A 19,831-nucleotide genomic window follows, 5' to 3' on the forward strand; every position below is an offset into this window, starting at 1 on the left:
ATAATTTAAAAGTCGCCATTAGGGCCCTATGGTGTGTTTAAATTTTAAAATTTAAATTTGTGCACCTTTGTAGCACTTGATTCTTTGTGCTTTTATCATGTTTTATTTGAATTGTTACTTCAGTTGAACTGTATTTGAATTTTAATATTTAATTCTGAAAATGTTGTTGAAATTTGTGTACCGGAATTATCAAGTTTCGAATTAATATGTTGTGCAGATATCAAGTTGGAATGGATCATGTGAGCAAAATGGTTAAAGAATTATCATAGATTCCTTTTAGAGAGTTCAGTTTTAGGAAAAGAACTAGGTGTGCGCTTTTTTTATCCTTGGATTTAAGGAGTTACAGTTTAGGTGTTAGTTTTAGAGAAAGGGTCAGAGATGCTCTTGGCCTTGGATATGATATACTCTCGGTTTTTGGGTCGTCCGAAATCCGCAATGGCCCATTAGCTCAGCTGGTTAGAGCGTCGTGCTAATAACGCGAAGGTCGCAGGTTCGAGACCTGCATGGGCCACTAATTTATTTTGTTTTTTCATCATTAACAAATAAACAAAACAGTTTTTTTCATCAGTAACAAATAAACAAAACATTAAACACGCACAGAAATATGATTCACACTTCCCTCAAAAAAAGAAGAAATAGGATTCGCACAAAAATGCCTTCAGCTTGTAGGCTCACGTGATCACCCGACTAGACCACAAAACCGGTGGTATCAGATTTGTTCAACATTTTTATTGATAATAGCGCGAAGAAGACCATTACTTCCTCGCGGTTTAACTGCGGTTTCTCTTCTTGCGTGGAATTCAAATAATATGTAAATATTCTTATATTTCTTTACGGAGTGAGTACTTCTTAGGGCATCGATGTAAATGTGTTACTCATTTATTATTTTTGAGTAGGTGTTATTCATATTTTCGATGGACTGCCATGTTTGACGATATGGTTTGGGGGTAAAATTAAAGTAGCACACGTAGCCTTTTTTTTCTCTTTTGAGAAACGTGGCATACATAGTCTTGGTAACGTGTCACGGTGGGGTTTAGCCTTCTTTTCCAAACAAAAAAAGAAGTATGGCGAAGAAATGTGGAAGGCAAATTGTCCATCAGAAACTACAGTGGCGTATGGCAAAGGGAGGACCGGATTCAAGAGAGGGCAAATTGTCCATCATGGATGTGACACTAAAACCTGGAACAAACCACGACGCTAGAGGCCTTCCACATATGCATGCATGTGTCCAGTGTGAAGTGTATCTTTTTACTTGTGATGTGTAGGGGAGCTTTAACACAAAGAGCCATCAGTTGACCTTTGAGGCGTCCACGCTGCAACTTGTGCCTCCTTGCCTGAGTAACCGTAGATCCTGTATTCCGCATCGAACAATGACATCACTCTCTGTCGTTTCCCCTCTTGGGGCATCGTTTTGGAGATGGTACTAGCTGGAGGGACCTGTGGTTGGTAAGTGAGTTGTGTTGCAGCCATCATGTCCTTGTCTCCTTGGATCACAGATTTCAGTGGATGAGGCATGGAGACGATGTGTGGCGGCGGGTAGTGGCGATCCCCTGTTCCAATGTGACGTGACGGAAGTGGTGTGCAGTGGCAGTTCCGATGATATTGGCTGGTGGTGCGGATGGTCGGGCATGGTTGCTTGACGGTGCTGATGGCAGAAGATCATATCCTTGCATTAGTAGAAAAGGGGACAAAGGTCCAGGCCGGGTCAGCCCATTAGTCCCGGTTCAGTCCAGAACCGGAATCAATGGGGGCATTGGACCCAGTTCATGAACCCAGGGGGCCGGCCGGGCCACGTGTGCCATTGGTCCCGGTTCGACTGGACCTTTTGGTCCCGGTTGGTGGGACGAACCGGGACCAACGGGCCTCACTCCTGGCCCACCATCATTGGTTCCGGTTGGTGGCTTGAACCGGGACCAAAGACTCCCCTTTAGTTCCGGTTCATGCCATCAACCGGGACCAATGAGGTGCCTATATATATCCCCTCGCGTAAGAGCAGAGCACACTGCTCTGTTTTTTCTGGCCGAGGGGGAGAGGACTTGGTGGTGCTCTAGTTCACCTCCTATGCACACAAGGTGTTCGATGGAATGCCCGAGCCACACTACTTAACTTTTCTCCTCTCCAAGCTCGACCTCCAAACTCCATTTTCCTTAATATTTGTCTAGGTTTAGCGGTCCGTCACGTCCCGTCCCCGTCTTCACCGCCGTCGATCACCCGCGCCGAGCTCATCGCCGGCACCGCTGTGGTGAGCCTCTTGTTCTTATCTTCTTTCTGAAAAGAAAAATATTCTTACTTGTATGTTTACATAGATACTTGTATTATTTTCTTACTTTTATTATTGCATCTTATATAGTGCGATGGTTTTGGTATCCGCCCCCGTCGGCCCTCGTCCTGTCTATGATTCGGATGCGGTATATATATTATCTTTATAACTATTGGTTCATTTATTGTTTATGAAAATTATGCCGACCAACGTGACATAGATTTTATTTGTTGGGGAACGTAGCAGAATTTTAAAATTTTCTACGCATCACCAAGATCAATCTATGGAGTCATCTAGAAATGAGGGAGAGAGGGGTGCATCTACATACCCTTGTAGATCGCGCGCGGAAGCGTTCAAGAGAACGGGGTTGATGGAGTCGTACTCGTCGTGATCCAAATCACCGATGACCTAGCGCCGAACGAACGGCACCTCTGCGTTCAACACATGTACGGTTGGGAAGACGTCTCCTCCAACTTGATCCAGCAAGGGGGAAGGAGAGGTTGATGAAGATCCAGCAGCACGATGGCGTGGTGGTGGAAGAAACGATGATCTCGGCAGGGCTTCGCCAAGCATAGAGAGATGGAGGAGTGTCACGGGAGGGAGAGGGAGAGGCCAGGGGCTAGGATGCGGCTGCCCTCCCTCCCTCCCACTATATGTAGGGTCCCTAGGGGGGCGCCGGCCCTAGGAGATCCAATCTCCTAGGGTGGCGGCGGCCAAGGGGGTGGCTTGCCCCCCAAGGCAAGTGTGGCGCCCCCCACCCCTAGGGTTTCCAACCCTAGGCGAAGGGGGAGGTCCAAGGAGGGCGCACCAGCCCACTAGGGGCTGGTTCCCCTCCCACTTCAGCCCATGGGGCCCTCCGGGATAGGTGGCCCCACCCGGTGGACCCCTGGGACCCTTCCGGTGGTCCTGGTACAATACCGAGTACCCCCGAAACTTTCCCGATGGCCGAAACTTGACTTCCTATATATAAATCTTCACCTCCGGACCATTTCGGAACTCCTCGTGACGTCCGGGATCTCATACGGGACTCCGAACAACTTTCGGGTTACCGTATACTAATATCTCAACAACCCTAGCGTCACCGAACCTTAAGTGTGTAGACCCTACGGGTTTGGGAGACACGCAGACATGACCGAGACGACTCTCCGGTCAATAACCAACAGCGGGATCTGGATACCCATGTTGGCTCCCACATGCTCCTCGATGATCTCATCGGATGAACCACGATGTCGAGGATTCAATCAATCCGTATACAATTCCCTTTGTCAATCGGTACGTTACTTGCCCGAGACTCGATCGTCGGTATCCCAATACCTCGTTCAATCTCGTTACCGGCAAGTCACTTTACTCGTGCCGTAATGCATGATCCCGTGATCAACCACTTGGTCACATTGAGCTCATTATGATGATGCATTACCGAGTGGGCCCAGAGATACCTCTCTGTCACACGGAGTGACAAATCCCAGTCTCGATTCGTGCCAACCCAACAGACACTTTCGGAGATACCTGTAGTGTACCTTTATAGTCACCCAGTTACGTTGTGACGTTTGGCACACCCAAAGCACTCCTACGGTATCCAGGAGTTGCACAATCTCATGGTCCAAGGAAATGATACTTGACATTCGGAAAAGCTACAGCAAACGAACTACACGATCTTTGAGCTATCCTTAGGATTGGGTCTTGTCCATCACATCATTCTCCTAATGATGTGATCCCGTTATCAATGACATCCAATGTCCATAGTCAAGAAACCATGACTATCTTTTGATCAACGAGCTAGTCAACTAGAGGCTCACTAGGGACGTGTTGTGGTCTATGTATTCACACATGTATTACAATTTCCGGATAACACAATTATAGCATGAACAATAGACAATTATCATGAACCAAGAAATATAATAATAACCATTTTATTATCGCCTCTAGGGCATATTTCCAACAGTCTCCCACTTGCACTAGAGTCAGTAGTCTAGTTACATTGTGATGAATCGAACACCCATGCAGTTCTGGTATTGATCATGTTTTGCTCTAGGGAGAGGTTTAGTCAACGGATCTGCCACATTCAGGCCCGTATGTACTTTACAAATCTCTATGTCTCCATTTTGAACACTTTCACGAATGGAGTTGAAGCGACACTTGATATGCCTGGTCTTCCTGTGAAACCTGGGCTCCTTGGCAAGGGCAATAGCTCTAGTGTTGTCACAGAAGAGAGTCATCGGGCCCGACGCATTGGGTATGACTCCTAGGTCAGTAATGAACTCCTTCACCCAGACTGCTTCTTGTGCTGCCTCCGAGGCTGCCATGTACTCTGCTTCACATGTAGATCCCGCCACAACGCTTTGCTTGCAACTGCACCAGCTTACTGCCCCACCATTCAAAATATACACGTATCCGGTTTGTGACTTAGAGTCATCCAGATCTGTGTCGAAGCTAGCATCGACGTAACCTTTTACGACCAGCTCTTCGTCACCTCCATAAACGAGAAACATATCCTTAGTCCTTTTCAGGTACTTCAGGATATTCTTGACCGCTGTCCAGTGTTCCATGCCGGGATTACTTTGGTACCTTCCTACCAAACTTACGGCAAGGTTTACATCAGGTCTGGTACACAGCATAGCATACATGATAGACCCTATGGCCGAGGCATAGGGGACAACACTCATCTTTTCTCTATCTTCTGCCGTGGTCGGGCATTGAGCCGTGCTCAATCTCGTACCTTGCAATACAAGCAAGAACCCCTTCTTTGACTGATCCATTTTGAACTTCTTCAATATCTTGTCAAGGTACGTACTCTGTGAAAGACCAATGAGGCGTCTCAATCTATCTCTATAGATCTTGATGCCTAATATATAAGAAGCTTCTCCAAGGTCCTTCATTGAAAAACACTTGTTCAAGTAGGCCTTTATGCTTTCCAAGAATTCTATATCATTTCCCATCAACAGTATGTCATCCACATACAATATGAGAAATGCTACAGAGCTCCCACTCACTTTCTTGTAAATGTAGGCTTCTCCATAAGTGTGCGTAAACCCAAACGCTTTGATCAGCTCATCAAAACGAATGTTCCAACTCCGAGATGCTTGCACCAGCCCATAAATCGAGCATTGGAGCTTGCACACCTTGTCAGCATTCTTAGGATCGACAAAACCTTTCGGCTGCATCATATACAATTCTTCCTTAAGGAAACCATTAAGGAATGCCGTTTTGACGTCCATTTGCCATATCTCATAATCATAGAATGCGGCAATTGCTAACATGATTCGGACGGACTTCAGCTTCGCTACGGGTGAGAAAGTCTCATCGTAGTCAACCTCTTGAACTTGTCGATAACCCTTAGCGACAAGCCGAGCTTTATAGATGGTTACGTTACCATCCGCGTCTGTCTTCTTCTTAAAGATCCATTTATTTTCTATGACTCGCCGATCATCGGGCAAGTCAGTCAAAGTCCATACTTCATTTTCATACATGGATCCTATCTCGGATTTCATGGCTTCCAGCCATTTGTCGAAATCCGGGCCCGCCATCGCTTCTTCATAGTTCGAAGGTTCACCGTTGTCCAACAACATGATTTTCAAGACAGGGTTGCCATACCACTCTGGTGCGGAACGTGTCCTCGTGGACCTACGAAGTTCAGTAGCAACTTGATCTGAAGTTTCATGATCATCATCATTAACTTCCTCTCTAGTCGGTGCAGGCACCTCAGGAACATTTTCTTGAGCTGCGCCACTTACCGGTTCAAGAGGTAATACTTCATCAAGTTCTACTTTCCTCCCATTTATTTCTTTCGAGAGAAACTCTTTCTCTAGAAAGGACCCATTCTTGGCAACAAAGATCTTGCCTTCGGATCTGAGGTAGAAGGTATACCCAATAGTTTCTTTAGGGTATCCTATGAAGATGCATTTTTCCGATTTGGGTTCGAGCTTTTCAGGTTGAAGTTTCTTGACATAAGCATCGCATCCCCAAACTTTTAGAAACGACAGCTTAGGTTTCTTTCCAAACCATAATTCATACGGTGTCGTCTCAACGGATTTCGACGGAGCCCTATTTAAAGTGAATGCGGCTATCTCTAAAGCATAGCCCCAAAATGACAGCGGTAGATCGGTAAGAGACACCATAGATCGCACCATATCCAATAGAGTGCGATTACGACGTTCGGACACACCATTACGCTGAGGTGTTCCAGGCAGCGTGAGTTGTGACACTATTCCACATTTTCTTAAGTGTGTGCCAAATTCGTGACTCAAGTATTCTCCCCCACGATCTGATCGCAAGAACTTGATTTTCCTGTCACGTTGATTCTCAACCTCACTCTAAAATTCCTTGAACTTTTCAAAGGTCTCAGACTTGTGTTTCATTAAGTAGACATACCCATATCTACTCAAGTCATCAGTGAGGGTGAGAACATAACGATAGCCTTCGCGAGCCTCAACACTCATTGGACCGCACACATCAGTATGTATGATTTCCAATAAGTTGGTTGCTCGCTCCATTGTTCCTGAGAACAGAGTCTTGGTCATTTTACCCATGAAGCATGGTTCGCACGTGTCAAATGATTCGTAATCAAGAGATTTCAAAAGTCCATCTGCATGGAGCTTCTTCATGCATTTGACACCTATGTGACCAAGGTGGCAGTGCCACAAGTATGTGGGCCTATCATTGTCAACCTTACATCTTTTGGTATTCACACTATGAATATGTGTAACATTACGCTCGAGATTCATTAAGAATAAACCATTCACCAACGGAGCATGACCATAAAATATATCTCTCATATAAATAGAACAACCATTATTCTTGGATTTAAATGAGTAGCCATCTCAAATTAAACGAGATCCTGATACAATGTTCATGCTCAAAGCTGGCACTAAATAACAATTATTAAGGTTTAAAACTAATCCTGTAGGTCAATGTAGAGGCAGCGTGCCGACGGCGATCACATCGATCTTGGAACCATTCCCGACGCGCATCGTCACCTCGTCCTTCGCCAGTCTCCGCTTATTCCGCAGCTCCTGCTTTGAGTTACAAATGTGAGCAACCGCACCGGTATCAAATACCCAGGAGCTACTACGAGTACTGGTAAGGTACACATCAATTACATGTATATCACATATACCTTTAGTGTTGCCGGCCTTCTTGTCCGCTAAGTATTTGGGGCAGTTCTGCTTCCAGTGACCACTTCCCTTGCAATAAAAACACTCAGTCTCAGGCTTGGGTCCACTCTTTGGCTTCTTCTTGGAAGCTTGCTTACCGGGCGCGACAACTCCCTTGCCGTCCTTCTTGAAGTTCTTCTTACCCTTGCCTTTCTTGAACTTAGTGGTTTTATTCACCATCAACACTTGATGTTCCTTTTTGATTTCCACCTCTGCTGATTTCAGCATTGAATATACCTCAGGAATGGTCTTTTCCATCCCCTGCATATTGGAGTTCATCACAAAGCTCTTGTAGCTCGGTGGAAGCGACTAAAGGATTCTGTCATTGACCGCGTCATCCGGGAGATTAACTCCCAGCTGAGTCAAGCAGTTATGCAACCCAGACATTTTGAGTATGTGCTCACTGACATAACTGTTTTCCTCCATCTTACAGCTGAAGAACTTGTCGGAGACTTCATATCTCTCGACCCGGGCATGAGCTTGGAAAACCATTTTCAGCTCTTCGAACATCTCATATGCCCCGTGTCTCTTAAAACGCTTTTGGAGCCCTGGTTCTAAGCTTTAAAGCATGCCACACTGAATGACGGAGTAATCATCAGCACGTGACTGCCAAGCGTTCATAACGTCTTGGTTCTCTAGGATGGGTGTGTCACCTAGCGGTGCTTCTAGGACATAATCTTTCTTGGCAGCTATGAGGATGATCCTCAGGTTCCAGACCCAGTCCGTATAGTTGCTGCCATCGTCTTTCAGCTTGGTTTTCTCTAGGAACGCGTTGAAGTTGAGGACAACATGGGCCATTTGATCTACAAGACATATTGTAAAGATTTTAGACTAAGTTCATGATAATTAAGTTCATCTAATCAAATTATTCAATGAACTCCCACTCAGATAGACATCCCTCCAGTCATCTAAGTGAAACATGATCCGAGTTAACTAGGCCGTGTCCGATCATCACGTGAGATGGACTAGTCAACATCGGTGAACATCTTCATGTTGATCGTATCTTTTATACGACTCATGCTCGACCTTTCGGTCTTCTGTGTTCTGAGGCCATGTTTGTACATGCTAGGCTCGTCAAGTCAACCTAAGTGTATTGCGTGTGTAAATTTGGCTTACACCGTTGTATTCGAACGTTAGAATCTATCACACCCGATCATCACATGGTGCTTCGAAACAACGAACCTTCGCAACAGTGCACAGTTAGGGGGAACACTTTCTTGAAATTATTATGAGGGATCATCTTATTTAAGCTACCGTCGTTCTAAGCAAATAAGATGTAAAACATGATAAACATCACATGCAATCAAATAGTGACATGATATGGCCAATATCATTTGCTCCTTTTGATCTCCATCTTCGGGGTTCCATGATCATCGTTGTCACCGGCTTGACACCATGATCTCCATCATCATGATCTCCATCATCGTGTCTTCTTGAAGTTGTCTCGTCATCTATTACTTCTACTACTATGGCTAACGCTTTAGCAATAAAGTAAAGTAATTACATGACGTTTATGTTGACACGCAGGTCATAAATAAATAAAGACAACTCCTATGGCTCCTGCCGGTTGTCATACTCATCGACATGCAAGTTGTGATTCCTATTACAAGAACATGATCAATCTCATACATCACATATATCATTCATCACATCCTTTTGGCCATATCACATCACACGGCACATGCTGCAAAAACAAGTTAGACGTCCTCTAATTGTTGTTGCAAGTTTTTACGTGGCTGCTATAGGTTTCTAGCAAGAATGTTTCTTACCTACGCCAAAACCACAACGTGATATGTCAATTTCTATTTACCCTTCATAAGGACCCTGTTCATCGAATCCGATCCGACTAAAATGGGAGAGGCAGACACCCGCCAGCCACCTTATGCAACTAGTGCATGTCAATCGGTGGAACCAGTCTCACGTAAGCGTACTTGTAAGGCCGCTTCATCCCATGATGCCGCCGAATCAATATAAGACTAGTAACGGCAAGCAAATTGACAATATCCACACCCACAACTGCTTTGTGTTCTACTCGTGCATAGAAACTACACATAGACCTAGCTCATGATGCCACTGTTGGGGAACACAGCAGAATTTTAAAATTATCTACGCATCACCAAGATCAATCTATGGAGTCTTCTTGCAACGAGGGAGAGAGGGGTGCATCTACATACCCTTGTAGATTGCGCGCGGAAGCGTTCAAGAGAACGGGGTTGATGGAGTCGTACTCGTCGTGATCCAAATCACCGATGACCTAGCGCCGAACGGACGGCACCTCCGCGTTCAACACACGTACGGTTGGGAAGACGTCTCCTCCAACTTGACCCAGCAAGGGGGAAGGAGATGTTGATGAAGATCCAGCAGCACGACGGCGTGGTGGTGCAAGCAACGGTGATCTCGGCAGGGCTTCGCCAAGCACAGGGAGATGGAGGAGTGTCACGGGAGGGAGAGGGAGAGGCCAGGGGCTAGGGTGTGGCTTCCCTCCCTCCCCCCACTATATATAGGGTCCCTAGGGGGGGGCGGCCAAGGGGGTGGTTTGCCCCCAAGGCAAGTGTGGCGCTCCCCACCCCTAGGGTTTCCAACCCTAGGCGCAGGGGGAGGCCCAAGGGGGGTGCACCAGCTCACTAGGGGCTGGTTCCCCTCCCACTTCAGCCCATGGGGCCCTCCGGGATAGGTGGCCCCACCCGTGGACCCCCGGGACCCTTCCGATGGTCCCGGTACAATACCGAGTACCCCCGAAACTTTCCCGATGGCCGAAACTTGACTTCCTATATATAAATCTTCACCTCCGGACCATTCCGGAACTCCTCCTGACGTCCGGGATCTCATCCGGGACTCCGAACAACTTTTGGGTTACCGTATACTAATATCTCAACAACCCTAGCATCACCGAACCTTAAGTGTGTAGACCCTACGGGTTCGGGAGACACACAGACATGACCGAGACGACTCTCCGGTCAATAACCAATAGCGGGATCTGGATACCCATGTTGGCTCCCACATGCTCCTCGATGATCTCATCGGATGAACCACGATGTCAAGGATTCAATCAATCCGTATACAATTCCCTTTGTCAATCGGTACGTTACTTGCCCGAGACTCGATCGTCGGTATCCCAATACCTCGTTCAATCTCGTTACCGGCAAGTCACTTTACTCGTGCCGTAATGCATGATCCCGTGATCAACCACTTGGTCACATTGAGCTCATTATGATGATGCATTACCGAGTGGGCCCAGAGATACCTCTCCGTCACATGGAGTGACAAATCCCAGTCTCGATTCGTGCCAACCCAACAGACACTTTCAGAGATACCTGTAGTGTACCTTTATAGTCACCCAGTTACGTTGTGACGTTTGGCACACCCAAAGCACTCCTACAGTATCCGGGAGTTGCACAATCTCATGGTCCAAGGAAATGATACTTGACATTCGGAAAAGCTACAGCAGATGAACTACACGATCTTTGAGCTATTCTTAGGATTGGGTCTTGTCCATCACATCATTCTCCTAATGATGTGATCCTGTTATCAATGACATCCAATGTCCATAGTCAGGAAACCATGACTATCTTTTGATCAACGAGCTAGTCAACTAGAGGCTCACTAGGGACGTGTTGTGGTCTATGTATTCACACATGTATTACGATTTCCGGATAACACAATTATAGCATGAACAATAGACAATTATCATGAACAAAGAAATATAATAATAACCATTTTATTATCGCCTCTAGGGCATATTTCCAACATTTTTTATGTAGGATGTATGTGAATCGGAAATTTCAATCGACCCTATTGTCAAGAGGTTAAATTTAGTTGAAGAAGAAAACAATTTGTTTAAGGAAAAAATAAAAAAAATTGAAGAGAAGAAGATGATATTGGAGTTGCATGTTGCGGATGTCGTCGATGATCACAAGATCAAGATGGATGCAATGCGCTTGAAGATTAGAAAGATTATAAAATGTGCCATTCATACCGAGGCTTGGTATCATTATGCCGTTGGATCAATTGTTACCTTGGTTGCGATTATGATCGCATTTGTTTTCGCATTGAAAAGTTTTACATAGTTTCAATGTATGGTTTAATTAATTAGATGCTCTGGAGAGCTATATGTTGTTAGATGAGAACTATGTATGTACTTTGGTTTTAATGTGATGATGAACTTCTATTAATTTCGACACTTAATTATATATAATGCACGCAGATGAACCGACAATGGATGTACGGTGACAGACACACCTCCGAGTACATTAAGGGCGTGCATGAGTTTCTCGATGCGGCTGATGCAAACAAGCAGAATGGTTTTATGTGTTGTCCATGCACTGGATGTGGGAATACGAGGTCTTACTCTAACCGGAATCCTTCACTCCCACCTGCTTTACTAGTGTTTCATGCCACACTATAATGTTTGGATGAGGCACGGAGAAATAGGGGTTATGACGGAAGACGGCGAAGAAGAAGAGTACGATGAAAACTATGTGCCCCTGAATACGGTGATGCTGCAACGGGGGGAGCTGGTGAAGATCAAGAGGAACCAGATGATGTGCTCAATGATGCTGCAACGGGTGAAGCTGCTGAAGATCAAGAGGAACCAGACGATGTGCCCGATGATGATGATCTCTGCCGGGTCATTGTCGATGCAAGGACGCAATGCGAAAGTCAAAAGGAGAAGCTGGAGTTTGATCGCATGTTAGAGGATCACAAAAAAGGGTTGTACCCCAATTGCAAAGATGGCAACACAAAGCTCGGTACCGTACTGGAATTGCTGCAGTGGAAGGCAGAGAATGTTGTGCCTGACAAAGGATTTGAGAAGCTACTAAAAATATTGAAGAAGAAGCTTCCAAAGGATAACGAATTGCCCGACAGTACATACGCAGCAAAGAAGGTCGTATGCCCTCTAGGATTGGAGGTGGAGAAGATACATGCATGCCCTAATGACTGCATCCTCTACTACGGTGCATACAAGGATCTGAACGCATGCCCAGTATGTGGTGCATTGCGGTATAAGATCAGACGAGATGACCCTGGTGATGTTGACGGCGAGCCCCCCAGGAAGAGGGTTCCTACGAAGGTGATGTGTTATGCTCCTATAATGCCACGGTTGAATCGTCTGTTCAGAAACGAAGAGCATGCCAAGTTGATGCGATGGCACAGTGAGGACCGTAATAAAGACGGGAAGTTGAGAGCATCCGCTGACGGGTCGTAGTGGAGAAAAATCAAGAGAAAGTACTGGGATGAGTTTGCAAAGGACCCAAGGAACGTATGGTTTGCTTTAAGCGCAGATGGCATTAATCCTTTCGGGGAGCAGAGCAGCAATCACAGCACCTGACCCATGACTCTATGTATGTATAACCTTCCTCCTTGGATGTGCATGAAGCGGAAGTTCATTATGATGCCAGTTCTCATCCAAGGCCCTAAGCAACCCGACAATGACATTGATGTGTACCTAAGGCCATTAGTTGAAGAACTTTTACAGCTGTGGAATGGAAATGGTGTATGTATGTGGGATGAGCACAGACAGGAGGAATTTAACCTAAAGGCGTTGCTGTCCGTGACCATCAACGATTGGCCCGCTCTCAGTAACCTTTCAGGACAGACAAACAAAGGATACCACGCATGCACGCACTGTTTAGATGACACTGAAAGTATATACCTGGACAAATGTAGGAAGAATGTGTACCTGGGCCATCATCGATTTCTTCCGACCAACCATCAATGTCGAAAGAAAGGCAAGCATTTCAAAGGCAAGGCAGATCACCGGAAGAAGCCCGCCATGCGTACCGGTGATCACATACTTGCTATGGTCAATGATTTACACGTAATCTTTGGAAAGGGTCCCGGCAGACTAGCTGTTTCGAGTGACACCGAGGGACACGCACCCATGTGGAAGAAAAAAAATCTATATTTTGGGACCTACCCTACTGGAAAGACCTAGAGGTCCGCTCTTCAATCGACGTGATGCACGTGACGAAGAACATTTGCGTGAACCTGCTAGGCTTCTTGGGCATGTATGGGAAGACAAAAGATACACCTAAGGCACGGGAGGACCTGCAACGTTTGCACGAAAAAGACGGCATGCCTCCGAAGCAGTATAAAGGTCCTGCCAGCTACGCTCTTACAAAAGAAGAGAAAGAAATCTTCTTTGAATGCCTGCTCAGTATGAAGGTCACGACTGGCTTCTTGTCGAATATAAAGGGAATAATAAATATGCCAGAGAAAAAGTTTCAAAACCTAAAGTCTCATGACTGCCACGTGATTATGGCGCAACTGCTTCCAGTTGCATTGATGGGGCTTCTACCGGAAAACGTCCGATTAGCCATTGTGAAGCTATGTGTATTCCTCAATGCAATCTCTCAAAAAGTGATCGATCCAGAAATCGTACCAAGGCTAAGGAGTGATGTGGCGCAATGTCTTGTCAGTTTCGAGCTGGTGTTCCCACCATCCTTCTTCAATATCATGACGCACGTCCTAGTTCATCTAGTCGACGAGATTGTCATTCTGGGGCCCATATTTCTACACAATATGTTCCCCTTTGAGAGGTTCATGGGAGTCCTAAAGAAATATGTCTGTAACCGCGCTAGGCCAGAAGGAAGCATCTCCATGGGCCATCAAACAGAGGATGTTATCGGGTTTTGTGTTGACTTAATTCCTGGCCTTAAGAAGATAGGTCTCCCTAAATCGCGGTATGAGGGGAGACTGACTGGAAAAGGCAGTCTTGGAAGTGACTCAATAATATGCAGGGACGGATATTCTTGGTCTCAAGCACACTACACAGTTCTACAAAACTCTACCTCGGTGACCCCGTATGTCAATGAACACAAGAACAGTCTGTGCTCCAAACACCCGGAGTAGTGCGACGACTGGATTACACGTGAACACATCAGGACTTTCAGCAGTTGGATGGAAACACGTCTCAGAGGTGACAACACTGTTTGTGATGAGCTGTACTTGTTGTCCAGGGGACCATCTTTGACTATATTGACTTACAAAGGATACGAGATAAATGGGAATACATTTTACACGATCGCCCAAGATCAAAAGAACACCAACCAAAACAGCGGTGTCCGCTTTGATGCAGCAACCGAGAGCGGAAAGGACACATATTATGGTTACATAGTGGACATATGGGAACTTGACTACGGACATGATTTTAAGGTCCCTTTGTTTAAATGCAAATGGGTCAATCTGTCAGGAGGCGGGGTACAGGTAGACCCACAGTACGGAATGACAATAGTGGATCTGAAAAATCTTGGGTACACTGACGAACCATTCGTCCTAGCCAATGATGTGGCACAAGTTATCTATGTGAAGGACATGTCTACCAAACTGAGAAAAACAAAAGATAAGGAAACGAATACATCATACGATGAGCCAAAGCGCCACAGTCCTGTCAGGAAAAAGGGACATCGTGGGAGTAGAGGGCAAGACAGACATGTCTAAAGATTATGAAAAGTTTCATGAAATTCCTCCCTTCAATGTCAAGGCCGACCCAAGCATCCTGATAAACGATGAAGATTATCCATGGTTACGGCGCAATAAGAAAATGACACAAGCGAAGAAAAAGTGAAGACTTTCTCCCGCAACTATTATAATGTTACCATGCCAACTTTGTAACAGACGAGTATGATACCATTGTCCGTTTTGTACATGCACATGCTATGTGGGTGAAATTATGATACCATGCCAACTTTCAACTTTTTCAGAGTTCATTTAAAATGCTTTAATATCTTATGTTTCGGCCCTCGTAATACCATTAATCCCGGTTCGCTCCTTCACTACTAGGGAAAAGCCTATACACATAATCTTACTAGTAGCGCTGTACAAAATCAAACACTACTGCTACTTAGTAGCAGCGCGCGTAAATAAACCGCGCTACTGCTATGACTTTTGCAGTAGCGCGTACTAGCGAAAAGCGCTGCTGCTATGTTTGAACTGACCGCGCATGGCTAGCCCAACCTAGCAGTAACGCGTATACTGGCCCAGCGCTACTGCTACTCTCCTTAGCTGTAGCACGCTTACGTGTGCAAGCCGGGCTATTGTCGTCGTGGTCCTAGATATACCATTATCTAAAAGATTGGTGTAATATACATAAACTAAAAAATCCAAAATTTGTGGGAGCAAGTCCACAAAACTAAGCAATAATGTTACCATATAGGAACAAGCAAATCTCATAGGACACAATAAGTTTAGTGAGCCTACCAGTGTATCTCCCATAGACGTGCAACAAGTCGTACTAAAATTTATGTCAACTAGATTTCTATGTTCAGTTTCATGCAATACCTTTTGTTTTGGAAACTGATAGGAGCCCTTGTATACACTAGAAGAAGTCAAGCATCCAGACAATTCTAAAAACTAAAACTACCACTAGTAGAAAAGAGGGCTTTGGTTCAGGCCGGGTCATCCCATTAGTCCCGGTTCAGTCCAGAACCGGGACCCATGGGGGCATTGGTCCCGGTTCGTGAGGCCAGGGGCCTGCCGGGCCTCGTGGGGGTATTGGTCTCGGTTTGTCTGGCCCCTTTGGTCCCGGTTGGTGGGACGAACCGGGACCAATGGGCCTCACTCCTGGCCCACCACCATTGGTCCCGGTTGGTGGCTTGAACCGGGACCACAGGCTGCCCTTTAGTCCCGGTTCATGCCACGAAGCGGGACCAATGAGGTGCCTATATATACCCCTCGCCCGCGAGCAGAGCACTCTAGTGCTCTGTTTTTCTCTGGCCGGCGAGGGGAGGGCTTTGTGGTGCTCTAGCTCACCTCCTATAGACATGAGGTGTTCGATGAAATGCCCAAGCCACACTAGTTAAGCTTTCTCCTCTCGAAACTCGACCTCAAAGCTCCATTTTCCTCGAGATTTGTCTAGGTTTAGCGGCCTGTCACGTCCCATTCCCGTCTCCACCGCCGTCGATCGCCCGCGCTGATCTCGTTGCTGGCACCACCGTGGTGAGCCTCTTGTTCTTATCTTCTTTCTGAAAGATTTTTTTTTCTTATTTTAGGTAGATACTTGTCTAATTTTCTTACTATTTTAGTGCTTGTTATTATATAGTGCGGTGGTTTTGGTATCCGCCCCGTCGGCCCTCGTCCTGTCTATGATTTGGATGTGGTATATATTATCTTTATAACTATTGGTTCATTTATTGTTTATGCAAATTATGCCGACCAACGTGACATAGATTTTATTTCTCCAGGAGGTATGTGAACCGGAAATTCCAACCGACTCTATTATCGAGAGGTTAAATTTAGTTGAAGAAGAAAACAATTTCTTGAAGGAAAAAATAAAAAAATTGAGGAGGAGAAGATGATATTGGAGTTGCATGTTGCGGATGTCGTCGATGATCACAAGATCAAGATGGATGCAATGCGCTTGAAGATTAGAAAGATTAGAAAATATGGCATTCATACCGAGGCTTGGTATCATTATGCCGTTGGATCAATTGTTACCTTGGTTGCGACTATGATCGCATTTGTTTTCGCATTGAAATGTTTTACATAGTTTCAATGTATGGTTTAATTAATTAGATGCTCTGGAGAGCTATATGTTGTTAGATGAGAACTATGTATGTACTTTGGTTTTAATGTGATGATGAACTTCTATTAATTTGGTCACTTAATTATCTATTCATGATGTTCTGTAATGGTTTTTGACATACTTAATTATATATAATGCACGCAGATGAACCGATAATGGATGTACGGTGACAAACACACCTCCAAGTACATTAAGGGCGTGCATGATTTTCTCGAAGTGGCTGAGGCAAACAAGCAGAATGGTTTTATGTGTTGTCCATGCCCTAAATGTGGGAATACGAAGTCTTACTTTGACCGGAAAATCCTTCACACCCCCCTGCTTTACAAGGGTTTCATGCCACACTATAATGTTTGGACGAGGCACGGAGAAATAGGGGTTATGATGGAAGACGGCGAAGAAGAAGAGGATGATGACAACTATGTGCCCCCTGAATACGGTGATGTTGCAACGGGGGAAGCTGTTGAAGATCAAGAGGAACCAGATGATGTGCCCAATGATGCTGCAACGGGGGAAGCTGCTGAAGATTAAGAGGAACCAGACGATGTGCCCGATGATGATGATCTCCGCCGGGTCATTGTCGATGCAAGGACGCAATGCGAAAGTCAAAAGGAGAAGCTGAAGTTCGATCGCATGTTAGAGGATCACAAAAAAGGGTTGTACCCCAATTGCGAAGATGGCAACACAAAGCTCGGTACCGTACTGGAATTGCTGCAGTGGAAGGCAGAGAATGCCGTGCCTGACAAAGGATTTGAGAAGCTACTAAAAATATTGAAGAAGAAGCTCTTACGAAAGAAGAGAAAGAAATCTTCTTTGAATGCCTGCTCAGTATGAAGGTCTCGACTGGCTTCTCGTCAAATATAAAGGGAATAATAAACATGCCAGAGAAAAAGTTCCAGAACCTAAAGTGTCATGACTGCCACGTGATTATGACACAACTTCTTCCGGTTGCATTGAGGGGGCTTTTACCGAAAAACGTCCGATTAGCCATTGTGAAGCTATGTGCATTCCTCAATGCAATCTCTCAAAAGGTGATCGATCCAGTAATCGTACCAAGGCTAAGGAGTGATGTGGCGCAATGTCTTGTCAGTTTCGAGCTGGTGTTCCCACCATCCTTCTTCAATATCATGACACATGTCCTAGTCCATCTAGTCGACGAGATTGTCATTCTGGGGCCCGTATTTCTACACAATATGTTCCCCTTTGAGAGGTTCATGGGAGTCCTAAAGAAATATGTCCGTAACCGCGCTAGGCTAGAAGGAAGCATCTCCATGGGACATCAAACAAAGGATGTCATTGGGTTTTCTGTTGACTTCATTCCTGGCCTTAAGAAGATAGGTCTCCCTAAATCGCGGTATGAGGGGAGACTGACTGGAAAAGGCACGCTTGGAGGGGACTCAATAATATGCATGGACGGATATTCTTGGTCTCAAGCACACTACACAGTTCTACAGAACTCTACCTTGGTGACCCCGTATGTCGATGAACACAAGAACAGTCTGCGCTCCAAACACCCGGAGCAGTGCGACGACTGGATTACATGTGAACACATCAGGACTTTCAACAGTTGGTTGGAAACACGTCTCAGAGGTGACAACACTGTTTGTGATGAGCTATACTTGTTGTCCAGGGGACCATCTTTGACTATATTGACTTACAAAGGATACGAGATAAATGGGAATACATTTTACACGATCGCCCAAGATCAAAAGAGCACCAACCAAAACAGCGGTGTTCACTTTGATGCAGCAACCAAGAGGGGAAAGGACACATATTATGGTTACATAGTGGACATATGGGAACTTGACTACGGACATGATTTTAAGGTCCCTTTGTTTAAGTGCAAGTGGGTCAATCTGTCAGGAGGCGGGGTACAGGTAGACCCACAGTATGGAATGACAACAGTGGATCTGAAAAATCTTGGGTACACTGACGAACCGTCGTCCTAGCCAATGATGTGGCACAGGTTATCTATGTAAAGGACATGTCTACCAAACTGAGAAAAACAAAAGATAAGGAAGCGAATACATCATACGATGAGCCAACGCGCCACATAGTTCTTTCAGGAAAAAGGGACATCGTGGGAGTGGAGGGCAAGACAGACATGTCTGAAGATTATGAAAAGTTTCATGAAATTCCTCCCTTCAAAGTCAAGGCCGACCCAAGCATCCTGATAAACGATGAAGATTATCCATGGTTACGGCGCAATAAGAAAATGACACAAGCGAAGAAAAAGTGAAGACTTTCTCCCGCAACTATTATGATGATACCATGCCAACTTTGTAACAGACGAGAATGCTATGCCAACTTTTTCAGAGTTCATTTGCAAACTATGAATTTAGGTTGAATTTTCTCTATAGGTTCATTTTTTTAGTAAAGTTAATCACAAACTTGTGATTCACACAAATTTCAAAAATTCAAATTTTAACTATTCAAATTTGAAAACTAATGGCACTAACAGAAAGTTTATAATTTTTCTAAAACTAATGGCACTACCAGAAAGTTTATAATTTTGCTGACTTAAAAGCAAAAAGAAATAAAAAATAAAGCAAAAAACAAAAGAAAATAAATAATGCAGAAAACAAAACAAAAAATCTGGGAAAAAAATAAAAATAGCAACAATATGTATTTTTTGTAAATAGAAACAAAATAAAATAAATAAAGCAAAAAAGAAAACAAAGAAAACTAAAAAAATGTTTTCAAATTTGAAAACTAATGGCACTAACAGAAAGTTTATAATTTTTCTAAAACTAAAAGCAAAAAGAATTAAAAAATAAAGCAAAAAACAAAAGAAAATAAATAATGCAGAAAACAAAACAAAAAACTGGAAAAATAGCAACAATAAGTATTTTGTTGTAAGTAGAAACAAAATAAAATAAATAAAACAACAAATAAAAAAAC

General features: G+C 44.7%; 1 non-coding gene across 1 annotated transcript; it reads left to right on the forward strand.

The window, feature by feature from the left end:
- Positions 1-437: 437 nt before the first annotated feature.
- On the forward strand, positions 438-511 carry TRNAI-AAU (transfer RNA isoleucine (anticodon AAU)). Its single transcript has one exon. It is a non-coding gene; the product is annotated as a tRNA-Ile (tRNA).
- The last annotated feature ends 19,320 nt before the right edge of the window (positions 512-19,831 follow it).

This window comes from Triticum aestivum, chromosome 1A (genome assembly GCF_018294505.1).
Source record: "Triticum aestivum cultivar Chinese Spring chromosome 1A, IWGSC CS RefSeq v2.1, whole genome shotgun sequence".
NCBI lineage: Eukaryota > Viridiplantae > Streptophyta > Magnoliopsida > Poales > Poaceae > Triticum > Triticum aestivum.